Source organism: Lissotriton vulgaris, unplaced genomic scaffold, assembly GCF_964263255.1.
Source record: "Lissotriton vulgaris unplaced genomic scaffold, aLisVul1.2 SCAFFOLD_811, whole genome shotgun sequence".
Classification (NCBI taxonomy): domain Eukaryota; kingdom Metazoa; phylum Chordata; class Amphibia; order Caudata; family Salamandridae; genus Lissotriton; species Lissotriton vulgaris.
This window is the reverse complement of record NW_028252708.1, coordinates 43013-56672: the sequence shown is the minus strand read 5'-3', so window position 1 is coordinate 56672 and position 13660 is coordinate 43013. Positions and strand designations below refer to the sequence as shown.

At 48.7% G+C, this 13660-nt stretch overlaps 1 protein-coding gene across 2 annotated transcripts in view; it reads right to left on the bottom strand.

Moving 5' to 3' along the window:
- The window catches only part of LOC147662067 (kinesin light chain 1-like), a 427072-nt gene that overhangs the window by 376683 nt on the left and 36729 nt on the right, over positions 1-13660 (bottom strand). The window lies entirely within an intron of this gene.

Here is a 13660-nt window from a genome sequence, read left to right as displayed (position 1 = left end):
CTACGTCATCAGTCGGCAATCCACGCTCTGCACATCGATCTGTAACCTAAGTCATCAGTCGGCAATCCAGGCTATGCACATCGATCTGTAACCTACGTCATCAGTCGGCAATCCAAGTTCTGTAACATACGCCATCAGTCGGCAATCCAAGTTCTGCAACATACGCCATCAGTCGGCAATCCACGCTCTGCACATCGATCTGTAACCTATGACACCAGTCGGCAATCCACGCTCTGCACATCGATCTGTAACCTATGCCACCAGTCGGCAATCCACGTTCTGCACATCGATCTGTAACCTACGTCATCAGTCGGTAATCCACGCTCTGCACATCTATCTATAACCAATGCAGTCAGTCGGCAATCCACGCTCTGCACATCGATCTATAACCAATGCAATCAGTCGGCAATCCACGCTCTGCACATCAATCTGTAACCTACGACATCAGTCGCCAATCCACGCTCTGAACATCAATCTGTAACCTACGACATCAGTCGGCAATCCACGTTCTGCACATCTATCTATAACCAATGTAATCAGTCGGCAATCCACGCTCTGCACATCTATCTATAACCAATGCAATCAATCGGCAATCCACGTTCTGCACATCTATCTATAACCAATGCAATCAGTCGGCAATCCACGCTCTGCACATCTATCTGTAACCTACGACATCAGTCGGCAATCCACGCTCTGAACATCTATCTGTAACCTTCGACATCAGTCGGCAATCCACGTTCTGCACATCTATCTATAACCAATGCAATCAGTCGGCAATCCACGCTCTGCACACCTATCTATAACCAATGCAATCATTCGGCAATCCACGTTCTGCACATCTATCTGTAACCTACGACATCGGTTGGCAATCCATGCTCTGCACATCTATCTATAACCAATGCAATCAGTCGGCAATCCACGCTCTGCACATCTATCTGTAACCTACGACATCAGTCAGCAATCCACGCCCTGAACATCAATCTGTAACCTACGACATCAGTCGGCAATCCACGTTCTGCACATCTATCTATAACCAATGCAATCAGTCGGCAATCCACGCTCTGCACACCTATCTATAACCAATGCAATCATTCGGCAATCCACGTTCTGCACATCTATCTATAACCAATGCAATCAGTCAGCAATCCATACTCCGCACATCTATCTATAACCAATGCAATCAGTCGGCAATCCACGCTCTGCACACCTATCTATAACCAATGCAATCAGTCGGCAATCCACGCTCTGCACATCTATCTATAACCAATGCAATCAGTTGGCAATCCACGCTCTGAACATCAATCTGTAACCTTCGACATCAGTCGGCAATCCACGTTCTGCACATCTATCTATAACCAATGCAATCAGTCGGCAATCCACGCTCTGCACATCTATCTATAACCAATGCAATCAATCGGCAATCCACGTTCTGCACATCTATCTATAACCAATGCAATCAGTCGGCAATCCACGCTCTGCACATCTATCTGTAACCTAGGACATCAGTCGGCAATCCACGCTTTGAACATCAATCTGTAACCTACGACATCAGTCGGCAATCCACGTTCTGCACATCTATCTATAACCAATGCAATCAGTCGGCAATCCACGCTCTGCACATCTATCTATAACCAATGCAATCAGTCGGCAATCCACGCTCTGCACATCTATCTATAACCAATGCAATCAGTCGGCAATCCACGCTCTGCACATCTATCTATAACCAATGCAATCAGTCGGCAATCCACGCTCTGCACATCTATCTATAACCAATGCAATCAGTCGGCAATCCACGCTCTGCACATCTATCTATAACCAATGCAATCAGTCGGCAATCCACGCTCTGCACATCTATCTGTAACCAATGCAATCAGTCGGCAATCCACGCTCTGCACATCAATCTGTAACCTACGACATCAGTCGCCAATCCACGCTCTGAACATCAATCTGTAACCTACGACCTCAGTCGGCAATCCACGTTCTGCACATCTATCTATAACCAATGCAATCAATCGGCAATCCACGTTCTGCACATCTATCTATAACCAATGCAATCAGTCGGCAATCCACGCTCTGCACATCTATCTGTAACCTAGGACATCAGTCGGCAATCCACGCTTTGAACATCAATCTGTAACCTACGACATCAGTCGGCAATCCACGTTCTGCACATCTATCTATAACCAATGCAATCAGTCGGCAATCCACGCTCTGCACATCTATCTATAACCAATGCAATCAGTCGGCAATCCACGCTCTGCACATCTATCTATAACCAATGCAATCAGTCGGCAATCCACGCTCTGCACATCTATCTATAACCAATGCAATCAGTCGGCAATCCACGCTCTGCACATCTATCTATAACCAATGCAATCAGTCGGCAATCCACGCTCTGCACATCTATCTATAACCAATGCAATCAGTCGGCAATCCACGCTCTGCACATCTATCTGTAACCAATGCAATCAGTCGGCAATCCACGCTCTGCACATCAATCTGTAACCTACGACATCAGTCGCCAATCCACGCTCTGAACATCAATCTGTAACCTACGACATCAGTCGGCAATCCACGTTCTGCACATCTATCTATAACCAATGTAATCAGTCGGCAATCCACGCTCTGCACATCTATCTATAACCAATGCAATCAATCGGCAATCCACGTTCTGCACATCTATCTATAACCAATGCAATCAGTCGGCAATCCACGCTCTGCACATCTATCTGTAATCTACGACCTCAGTCGGCAATCCACGCTCTGCACATCAATCTGTAACCTACGACATCAGTCGGCAATCCACGCTCTGCACATCTATCTTTAACCAATGCAATCAGTCGGCAATCCACGCTCTGCACATCTATCTGTAACCTATGCCACCAGTCGGCAATCCACACTCTGCACAACGATCTGTAACCTATGCCACCAGTCGGCAATCCACGCTCTGCACATCGATCTGTAACCTATGCCACCAGTCGGCAATCCACGCTCTGCACATCGATATGTAACCTATGCCACCAGTCGGCAATCCAGGCTCTGCACATCGATCTGTAACCTACGACATCAGTCGGCAATCCACGCTCTGCACATCTATCTATAACCAATGCAATCAGTCGGCAATCCACGCTCTGCACATCTATCTATAAACAATGCAATCAGACAGCAATCCACGCTCTGCACATCTATCTATAACCAATGCAATCAGTCGGCAATCCACGCTCTGCACATCTATCTATAACCAATGCAATCAGTCGGCAATCCACGCTCTGCACATCAATCTGTAACCTACGACATCAGTCGGCAATCCATTCTCTGCACATCTATCTATAACCAATGCAATCAGTCGGCAATCCACGCTCTGCACATCTATCTGTAACCTACGACATCAGTCGGCAATCCACGCTCTGAACATCGATCTGTAACCTATGCCACCAGTCGGCAATCCACGCTCTGCACATCAATCTGTAACCTACGACATCAGTCGGCAATCCACGCTCTGCACATCTATCTATAACCAATGCAATCAGTCGGCAATCCACGCTCTGCACATCTATCTATAACCAATGCAATCAGACAGCAATCCACGTTCTGCACATCTATCTATAACCAATGCAATCAGTCGGCAATCCACGCTCTGCACATCTATCTATAACCAATGCAATCAGTCGGCAATCCACGCTCTGAACATCAATCTGTAACCTTCGACATCAGTCGGCAATCCACGTTCTGCACATCTATCTATAACCAATGCAATCAGTCGGCAATCCACGCTCTGCACATCTATCTATAACCAATGCAATCAATCGGCAATCCACGTTCTGCACATCGATCTGTAACCTATGCCATCAGTCGGCAATCCACGCTCTGCACATCAATATGTAACCTACGACATCAGTCGGCAATCCACGCTCTGCACATCGATCTGTAACCTATGCCATCAGTCGGCAATCCACGCTCTGCACATCAATATGTAACCTACGACATCAGTCGGCAAATCACGCTCTGCACATCTATCTATAACCAATGCAATCAGTCGGCAATCCACGCTCTGCACATCAATCTGTAACCTACGACATCAGTCGGCAATCCACGCTCTGCACATCTATCTATAACCAATGCAATCAGTCGGCAATCCACGCTCTGCACATCTGTCTATAACCAATGCAATCAGACAGCAATCCACGTTCTGCACATCTAGCTATAACCAATGCAATCAGTCGGCAATCCACGCTCTGCACATCTATCTATAACCAATGCAATCAGTCGGCAATCCACGCTCTGCACATCTATCTATAACCAATGCAATCAGTCGGTAAGCCACGCTCTGCACATCGATCTGAAACCTAGGTCATCAGTCGGTAATCCACGCTCTGCACATTGAACTGTAACCTATGCTATCAATCAGCAATCCACGCTCTGCACTGTCAACACTAAAAATCGATCTGTACTATATGCTCACCACTGGCTGACGCAGAACATGAATATTGTAGGTCACTAGGGGACCGCACCACTTAATTGTGCCAAAGGTGAAAACATGACTCTAGGCCTGTCACTGCAACCCAGTCGGACAGCATTAAAACTGCTACTTCGACATTATCAAAATAAACCAGTTTGCCAGGTCAAAACCATCCTTTTTAGCTTTTCGCCTGCAAAGCATTTATGCAAGATCTCTTGTAAACAGGGGGGAAAAAAGGGTTTGATCTGAGGTCACTCGTTTCCTTGCTTCTTACTGGTCAGAGCCTACTCCTCAACACAGCTTCCTCCTCGGGCATCATGTGTGTCCCTGCCATGGAGCATGGACCAGGTACTGCTTCCTGTCTTTGCCCAGTGTGCATCCACGGCCGCAGGGTCCTGCAGTTACTCAAGTTTTACATGCACGCCCTAGAGTGACTGTCTCTGCAGTCCCTCTACTTCACCCCTCCCTTCTCCTGCTGTTGTTGCTCCCTAACTCATGTTGGTTTTCCCCGCACTCCTACCGGCGTCCTTGCTTTATTGACCCACACCTGCCCTCCTCCTAGCCATACTTTATTATCCCTCCACACGTTATTGTCCCCACCTACGCCCTCCTCCCACTGTCCATGCTTTATTGTCCGAACCCCCTGCCCTCCCTGTCCCATGTTGCTTACCTCTGTGCTGCTGTTACACCTATTGCACAGCAGCGGGTATTTGTGCGCTCTAAAAATGGCTCAAACATAAACATAAACATATAAAACCGCCCCAACTCTCCTCAGTTTCAGGAAGAAGCTAAAAACCTGGCTCTTCCCAGTATAACTTATCACCTCAGCGATGGTTCTGTATTCTAGTGCCGAGACACCCCGGGTATTTGTGCGCTCTAAAAATGGCTCAAACATAAACACAGGCTACAGTGCAGCAAGTCTTACATAAAAAAAAGGCACTATGACAAATTCAACACTGCCTGTGTCCTAGCATTTTTTTATTTTTTACTTTAAGCCATATTGCACAGCAGCCCGTACCATGCACCTGCAACATGTCTACAAAAAACATTGACATGGCATAGGGGAAACCTATTGGCTTTGTCAATGCATGTTAATACCCCTAGGGAAATCCTTAGAAGCCCACCAGGCCAGGTGTTTAATATTAAAAAAGAAGGGCTTGTCCCTTTGGTGTTTAACATGCCCTGACAGTGAAATCCTGAAATAGCAGATTTCACTGTTGCAAGGTCACTGGTCCTACTGGCTAACAAGCAGTTTTACTAGCCACTGAGCTAGGTACTAAACTACTTTTGGGACCACCAAAGATATCACTCAAAGGTATCAAGTTATCCGTCACATTAAATCCAACTCCTTGCTAAGGTCAGATTTAAGGTAGCTCTTAATAGAAAGGTGGATTTATAAAGTCACTTCTTTGTTGCCCAAATCTCTGGTAGCCTTTTCTACCCATCTACAGCAGTTGTCACCAAAGACAACATGCTGCCCCCATGCTAGAAAGCGTGATGCACTCCCAGGAACAGGGAATATAGAAAATTAATGGTCGGATTAAGTGTGACCTCTTCCAGCACGAGTACTACTGGGTGGTGGCCAAAAAGGTGATCACACCTTGAAATGCCCACTCCTGTGTGTAGACAGATAGGCTGACATCTACAACCCAGGAGTATACCCAGGGATCCTCGCAGGGGGAGGAGGTTTGTGCCATCATTGATTTATGGGAGAGAGGGTATTCTGGGATTGTTTGATGGCCAAGCCCCCATGAGATTATGTTAATTGGGAAGGGTAGCCTTGTAAAAACTATTACTCTATTGTCTAGTGAGTCCTCCCCTTCCACAAACAAGTAGAGGGCATAAAAGTGGCACCTCAGAAATACAGCCCTCGGATCACTTTGCAGTCAAACTGTACATGTAAGACTTGTCTCTCCACACAGAAATGGGACGCATTGACTCTTTTATACTGCGGGCATGCCTGGGCGCCCAAGATTGACTTGCATGCTATTTTGTGTAACTGCTGGTGCGCCACATTGATATGCCGCATTGCCAGTGCGCTGTCAACCAACCAAGGTTGAAGAGCTGTTTTACTTATAATGATGCACCCAATGTAATGCTGAAATATATAAATGCCAATAAATAGATTTGACAAACAAAAATACAGTCTTCGGAACACTTCTGAACTTACGCCTATCTGCCTGCAGAAAGGCCACTCAGGCACCCACTGGGCTGCTGCCGGCATCTGAACAACACAAACACTGCCCAAATCCACCCCCAGGCTGCTCCAAAAAGCAGCCCACAGCTGGAACTCTGATACACGCATTGGCATAGCCAACAGGTCTCGCCTTTGGGGCTTTAGAAGTGTTTAGCCATGCAACAGTTGATGATGTTGCACCAAGGATATTGTGCTGCATAACTAAATACTTATAAGGTCCCAAAAGCGAGGGTGGGCTGCTCTGCTGAAGGAACAGGGAAGGAGGGGTTTTCACTCCCTACGTGCACATGAATGTTTGGCTGACCTTCTCGGCCGGCCAAACATTCATGCTCCCTAGCATGCTCTCCACCCCGGCTGCATTACAGCCTGGGTGGAGAACATGCCCAGGCCCCCCTTGCCCCTCTGAACGCCGAACCACGGCGCGCAGACCAATCACAACTCTGCATTGCATTGCAGCATTGGGATTGACTCAGGGTAGCCTGGGCGTTTCCAGTGTCCTCCCTGTTTCCGGAAGGAGTGGAGGGACGCGGACAGGAGGTAAGCTTTACATTTTTATGTAACCCCACCCCCTGCCTCGCCATTCTTGATCAGTGCCGGGCACCACTGCTGGTGCATGATGGCACAGCCACCATGGGTGGACACGGACTGCGGGGCTGTATGAGGAAGAATGACCATAAGCATGGATAGGAGCCAAAGCGCAGTATCCATCCACTCTGGGTCCCATGCTCCGCCTGTACAGTAGTAGTTCTACTGGCATGCACAGTGAGGTGAATACCAAGTCCTGCTTGGGGCTCAGTCCACAGGCGCTTCTCCTCCCACTCATGCAGGACAAAAGGATATTACCAATATCTATTGAATAAAACATTGGAATATTTGCTTCCTCTAAAATGTCATTCACTTGTGTCTGTATTTGCAGCACGAGAGATGCCGGCTCTGCGCACGGGTGCTGCCTCTGCCCATCCTTCTCAGTGAGATACGGGCAGCAGCATGACAGATGCCTGCTCTGTGCATGGTTGCTGCCTCTACCTGTCCAGCCTGCTAGTCTCAGTGAGGCACGAGCAGCAGCACGAGAGATGTCAGCTGTGTGCATGGTGGCTGCCTCTGCCGGTCTATCTCAGTGAGGCACAGAAAGCAGTGCAGGAGATGCCGGCTCTGCGCACGGTGGTTGCCTCCGCCCATCCGTCTCAGTGAGGCATGGGTAACAGCATGAGAGAAGCAGGCTCTGGGCATGGTGGCTGCCTCCGTACGTCTCAGTGAGGCTGCTCATGATGGCTACTTCTGCCGGTCTGTCTCAGTGAGACTCATGAGTCCAGGAGGGTTGTTTCCTCTCGCCTTTTCTCTTCCTGGTAGCCGTAGCCTGGATCAAGAAGACATCCACCCCAAGGAGAAGAAATGGAATCCAGTAGACCTCCTTGGATGCAGCTCGATGACCTGGACTTTGCAGACGAGACCCACCTGCAGATACAAGATAAGACTGACAGAGCGGCTGAGTGGCAGCCACATCAGCACAACTTGGCCTCAACATCCAAAGGAGAAATAGCAAGATCCAGAAGGCTAACTCGGCCAGCAGAACTGCAGTCATTCTTGCAGGCAATGCACTGGAAGAGGTTGAGGTCTTCACCTACCTGGGCAGTGTTATAGACAAGTAGGGTGACATAGACGCCAGCGTGAAGGCAAGATTCAGCAAAGGAGGGCTGCCTTCATTCAGCTGAAGAAGATCTGGAGCTCCAAAGACATAATACTGCAAACCAAGATACGTTTTTTTAACACCAATGAAAATCGGTCCTTCTGCATGGAACAGAAACTTGGAGGACAACAGTGACAACCAGCAGCAATAAAATCCAGAACTTTATCAACACCTGTCTGAGGAAAATCCTCCAAATTCGCTGGCCAAACACCATCAGCAACGACCAGCTATTGCAGCAGACTTTCCAACTCCCTTCTCATTAAGAAATCATGAAAAGACGCTGTGGCTGGATAAGTCACACCCTGCATCAGACACTAGCAGGAACCCTCAAGGGAAAAGGAAAAGGAAAAGAGGAAGGCCAAGGAACACTAGGCATGGAGGCCTCAATGCCGACTACAAGGAGATGGGTTACACCTGAAGTCAGATTCAAAGAAAAGTCCAGGACAGAGATAGCTGGAGAGTCGTAGTTGATGGCATATACCCCAAAAGAAGCAATAAGCACAAGAAATTAAACAGCACGAGAAATGCCGGCTCTGCGCACAGCGGCTGTCTGTGCGTGTCCGTCTCAGTGAGACACGGGCACCAGAACGAGAGATCCAGGTCTGCAACGGTTGGATTATGAGTGATGGAAGGAGGGATGGTAAGTGCTGGGTAATCGGCCGAATGAAGGGGATAAAGAGAATGATGGTCAAGAATACAAGTGAGAATGTGGCGATGGTGGAGAACCAGAACACAACACTAATAACAGTAATGTTATAAGAATAACATCAGCTGAAGCTGAAGCACACCCAGCACCGGCGGAGGGAGCGCAGTGCCCTTGGCTTTGCCATGCTGACGCCAGGCTTGTTTTGCCGTTACAAGTCTGATCTGAGCCCCACTGGAGTCCCAACAAGTGACCTGTAGCCGGTCAGATTGCTGCAATGGGTAGATTTCTCCTAAGGGGGTTGAAACCCGTGAGCTGTAAGTGACTCCAACGAGTTATCTCACCGCGCAGGCAGACAGCATGAGCTCAGGTTTGTGCTGAGGGAGCATGACTAACCTTTTCTTTGGACGCTTCCGCCCGCACTGTTTTATGAGGTGTAAAGTCCACTGTGGTACCTGGGTGTGCCAGGGACGATGAAAGCGCCAACATAAACAGGTTGAGACTCATGGGAAGGACTCTCCTCCAGAGGTGCTCGCGGAGTGCAGACCTCAAGAAGAAAGGTGTGGGTGCAAGAGGGCGACCCCCCCCCCCCCCCACAGAGGGGAGGGATGGGTGACCTACAGCTTCATTTAAAGAAACATACAGACTTAAAGCTCTGCCCAAATGGACAGAAAGACCCACCTGTTTGCACTGCCCTTTTGTACTCAACACAAGCATTTGTTGACACACAACAAACTTGTTTTTATAGAACACTTGTTATCACAATATTACATTGAGAAATTCTATAAATAGGTTCCATTGTTTTTGCCAGTATGAGTGATTGCACTCTTAGAAGATGTAAGACCAGACTAAAGAGTGGTTCACAAAGGCTACTGTGTACCTAGCACGTGTGTTTGTAAAGCACACGTTCACCCAGAAGGGTATCTTGGCGCTGAATAACAGATGTTTCTTGTTATCCAACTCAATGGTACTCATTTTATCGACCTTAGAAGAATTAAATGTTGAGGGAAGTCGCCGCAATATGACCCTGTGACCATGAGCCATCAGACCCGGGCACATCAAGGTAAGTATATCCATGGTGGTAGAGATTTACTGTTCTCAATTGCACAGGTGGCCTCCAGAAGTGGACCCAGTGTTCAAGACTGCCTGCAGAACCGAGAACATCATCCAGGGGGTGCTTCCAGAACTAGGCACAGTGACCGAAAAGAAGCCTCCAAACCTGGGTGTTGTGTTCCAGAAGAGGCACCTAGAACTGGACCCAGAGCTACAGAGGTGCCTTCCAGAACAGGGTGCACTGATTGATAATCAGCCTCCAAAGGTGTAAGACCCGCCTCTCTGTACAGTATACTAAAATGAAGTAAACTATGTAGAGTGCGAGAGATCCCCAGAGGAAGATAGAGGCAGTAAGTAGATCATACGAATGCTCTATTTGCGGTAGTGTGCGCATCAGTTAGGCTCACCAGAGGACAGCGTTAAGCATTTGTTGTACTCACAACAGCAATAAATGAGAGTCACACAAGAATAAATCAGAGCAAATTTATATAAAAATACCAAGATTTTTTATATAGGTTTTGAAAAGCAAGATTTAAAATGGAGAAGAGTTGGCCTAACGGCTAGGGCGGTCGTCATCGAATCTGGGGAACAAGGTTCTAGTCTCAGCAACGACGCTGAACATCCTGGGATTCTGGGCAAATCACTTAATCTCTGGTGCCTACAAAAATGTGTGTCTCCTCATGTAACGCAACTGGTGCTATGTAAAGCGCTCTGATACCCGAATTGGATCAAATTCGCGCTATAAAAAAAAACTATGTAAAAAAAAAAATTTCAGAAATGACTTTATACAGACTTAGAATAAATACTTTGTATATTTGTGGTGATGGAGATAAATGCAGTGCAGTTCAAGTATGCAGTACTTTCAGCATCTAGGCTCTCCGCAGTCGATACAGTCAAATATATATCATCACAGACGGCAGATAGTGCACTGGAGGTGTACAGCCATAATGGAGTTCAGTCGGCCGCCAACAGTTACCGTCGCTGTCGCCGGCAGCAGGTCACTGAAAGTCAATGGATTCAGAACATCGCCAACCCAGCTGTCGCAGACGCTGTAGGATGGTGTGGATTCTTACCAGCGGAGGACCGCCAACTCAGTTATAGTGGTTGCTGGAAGGAGAACTTCGTCAAGGAGTTTCAGATAACCACGGTCCTTTGGAAGGTCAGAGACCATCCTTGCCGGAGGGATGAATGTCTTTAGGGGCCCAGGACTCTGGTACAGCAGGCAGTCCGGTTGTACTGTGGGTACTGGTTACAGGGGTCACTGGCAGTGGTCAGGCCGCAGGTGTGATGCAGGGCAGACGGAAGGAAGTGATCATGCCAACGTTGCTGCTTTACATAGTCAGCACCACTGGCAAAAAGGGTATTGGTTCTCAGGAACGGAGCTGTTTCCAGCATCAGTCATGGTGCCGATAGGATTCCCTTGAGTTGACGGAGGCGTGCAGGGGCCAGTTCCACAGGACTAGAGAACTAGCAGGCCTGGGATGGTCCAAAGTTTTTTTCAGTGGTGAGTCGAGTCGACACAGAGTGACGATCCTCAACCACAGCAGTTTCTTTACCAGCGGGCGCTGTGGACTAAAGCCTCTGGTCCAAATGGAGGTTCTTGGCAATTTGCAAATGGCTGGAGGGCTTTGGGTTTTCTTGGAGGCCTCACAGGTGTCAGGAAGGTCAGTAGTAGCGGCAAGCCTGGTCTGCGATTGCTTGTGTCCTCTCGAGGGTAGGGATGTCTCTCTCCTTCGGCCTGGTTGAAAAATGATCTAGGTTGATCATGAATCCTAGTCTGTGAAGGGTGTCCATGACTGTCCGGATGTTCTGTTTGCATTGTGAGTACAAGCTTGCTTGGATTAGTCAGGCGTCTAGGTATGGGTAGCCAAATATCCCTTCCCTTCTTCAATGGGCCGCCACTGCAGCCAAACATTTCATGAACACTCTGGGTGCTGATTTGATTTCAAAGATAGCACTCTGAATTGGTAGGGGTTTTTTGTTGACTACAGACCATAGATTGTGTTTGTGGTTCATGGGAATATGCAGTGAAGCATCCTGTAGGCCTATGGTTGCAAAAACGTTTTTTTCCTACAGCTGCTGGATGATCTCCTGCTGTGTGGTCATTTTGAGCTTGTGCTTCTTTATGAACTTGTTTAAGCAGTGGGGTCCACAGTTGGGCTTAACGGCTTGTCTGTTTTGGAACGAGGAAGTATACAGAGTAGTTTCTTTGACTGATTTCTGCCATAGGCATTCTACTGCCCTCTTTTCTAGGAGTTCCGGCGCCTCACGTTGCAGGCACCGCACTCCTCTTCAGAATGTGATCTTTTCTTTGGTCTGACCCTCGATGGAGTCTTTAGAAGTTCTATACAGTAACCATGTTGGAGGATGTTGAGAATCCATTTGTCCGACGTGAGCCTCCACCACTCTTGAAGTAAGGCCTCTATTCTACCCCCACTGGTGGTATGTGGTGAGACAGTTGTTAAGCACTCTCACTTGGTTGAAGGGCCAACTATTCCAGAGGGCTAGTCTCTGCCTCTCACTCTGCCCAGAAAGGACTGGCACTTGGCAGCTTGAGGCTGCCACTGTTGTGTTGATGGCTGCTGATGCGGAGTAGAATTGGGGTGCCTGTAGCTATGCACACTGGAAGCTTGTCTCCTCATGGGAGTTGTCCATCTCGATTGGTGACACCCCAGTGGTAGTCTACATAAAGCCCTGTCCCTTGGTGAGAGGGGCCTCTCTCATAACATTATATGAAATGAATATGTGACATGGAAGAGAAAAGAAGGGCTGCTGGTTTGCATCGAGGAGCACTAGACAAGCCGTCCATCCAGGAACTGTGGCAGTATCAGAGGCAGCTCGGAATGAGATGCATTGGGCTGCATCGTCAGAGCTGTGGGTGAGGGGGGGTCTCAGTTCTGGAGTAACCGGGTGTGCTAGCGGTCAGATAAGGAGGCGCATTTGCAGAGCCGGATGTGGGGGTAAGGAACTGGAACAGAAGTTGGGGGCAAGGAACTGGAACAGAAGTTGGGGGCAACTCCGGTGAGCTGGCAAGCGGTCTGCCTGACCGCTGGACAGGGCTAGCAGGGGTTCACCGGCTGCGATGGAGGTGCACTGCTGGAGCAGTGTGCTCGGGACAGAGGGCGGGGCCTCATTACTTCGATAACATGGCACTGTGTGCCCCAACGGATTGGAATAGCAGGAAGTGCCACCACCCGTGGCAGAGGTGCGCCACTCGAGCTGTGTGTGGGCAAACCACTCTGTGGGTCATTCGGGTCAGAGGGCGGGGCCTCATTACTTCAATAACATACACTGTGTGCCCGTCTTGATTGGAATAGCAGGGAGTGCCACCACCCGTGGCAGAGGCGCGCCACTCGAGCTGTGTGTGGGCAAACCACTCTGTGGGTCATTCGGGTCAGAGGGCGGGGCCTCATTACTTCAATAACATACACTGTGTGCCCGTCTTGATTGGAATAGCAGGGAGTGCCACCACCCGTGGCAGAGGTGCGCCACTCGAGCTGTGTGTGGGCAAACCACTCTGTGGGTCATTCGGGTCAGAGGGCGGGGCCTCATTACTTCAATAACATACACTGTGTGCCCGTCTTGATTGGAATAGCAGGGAGTGCCACCACCCGTGGCAGA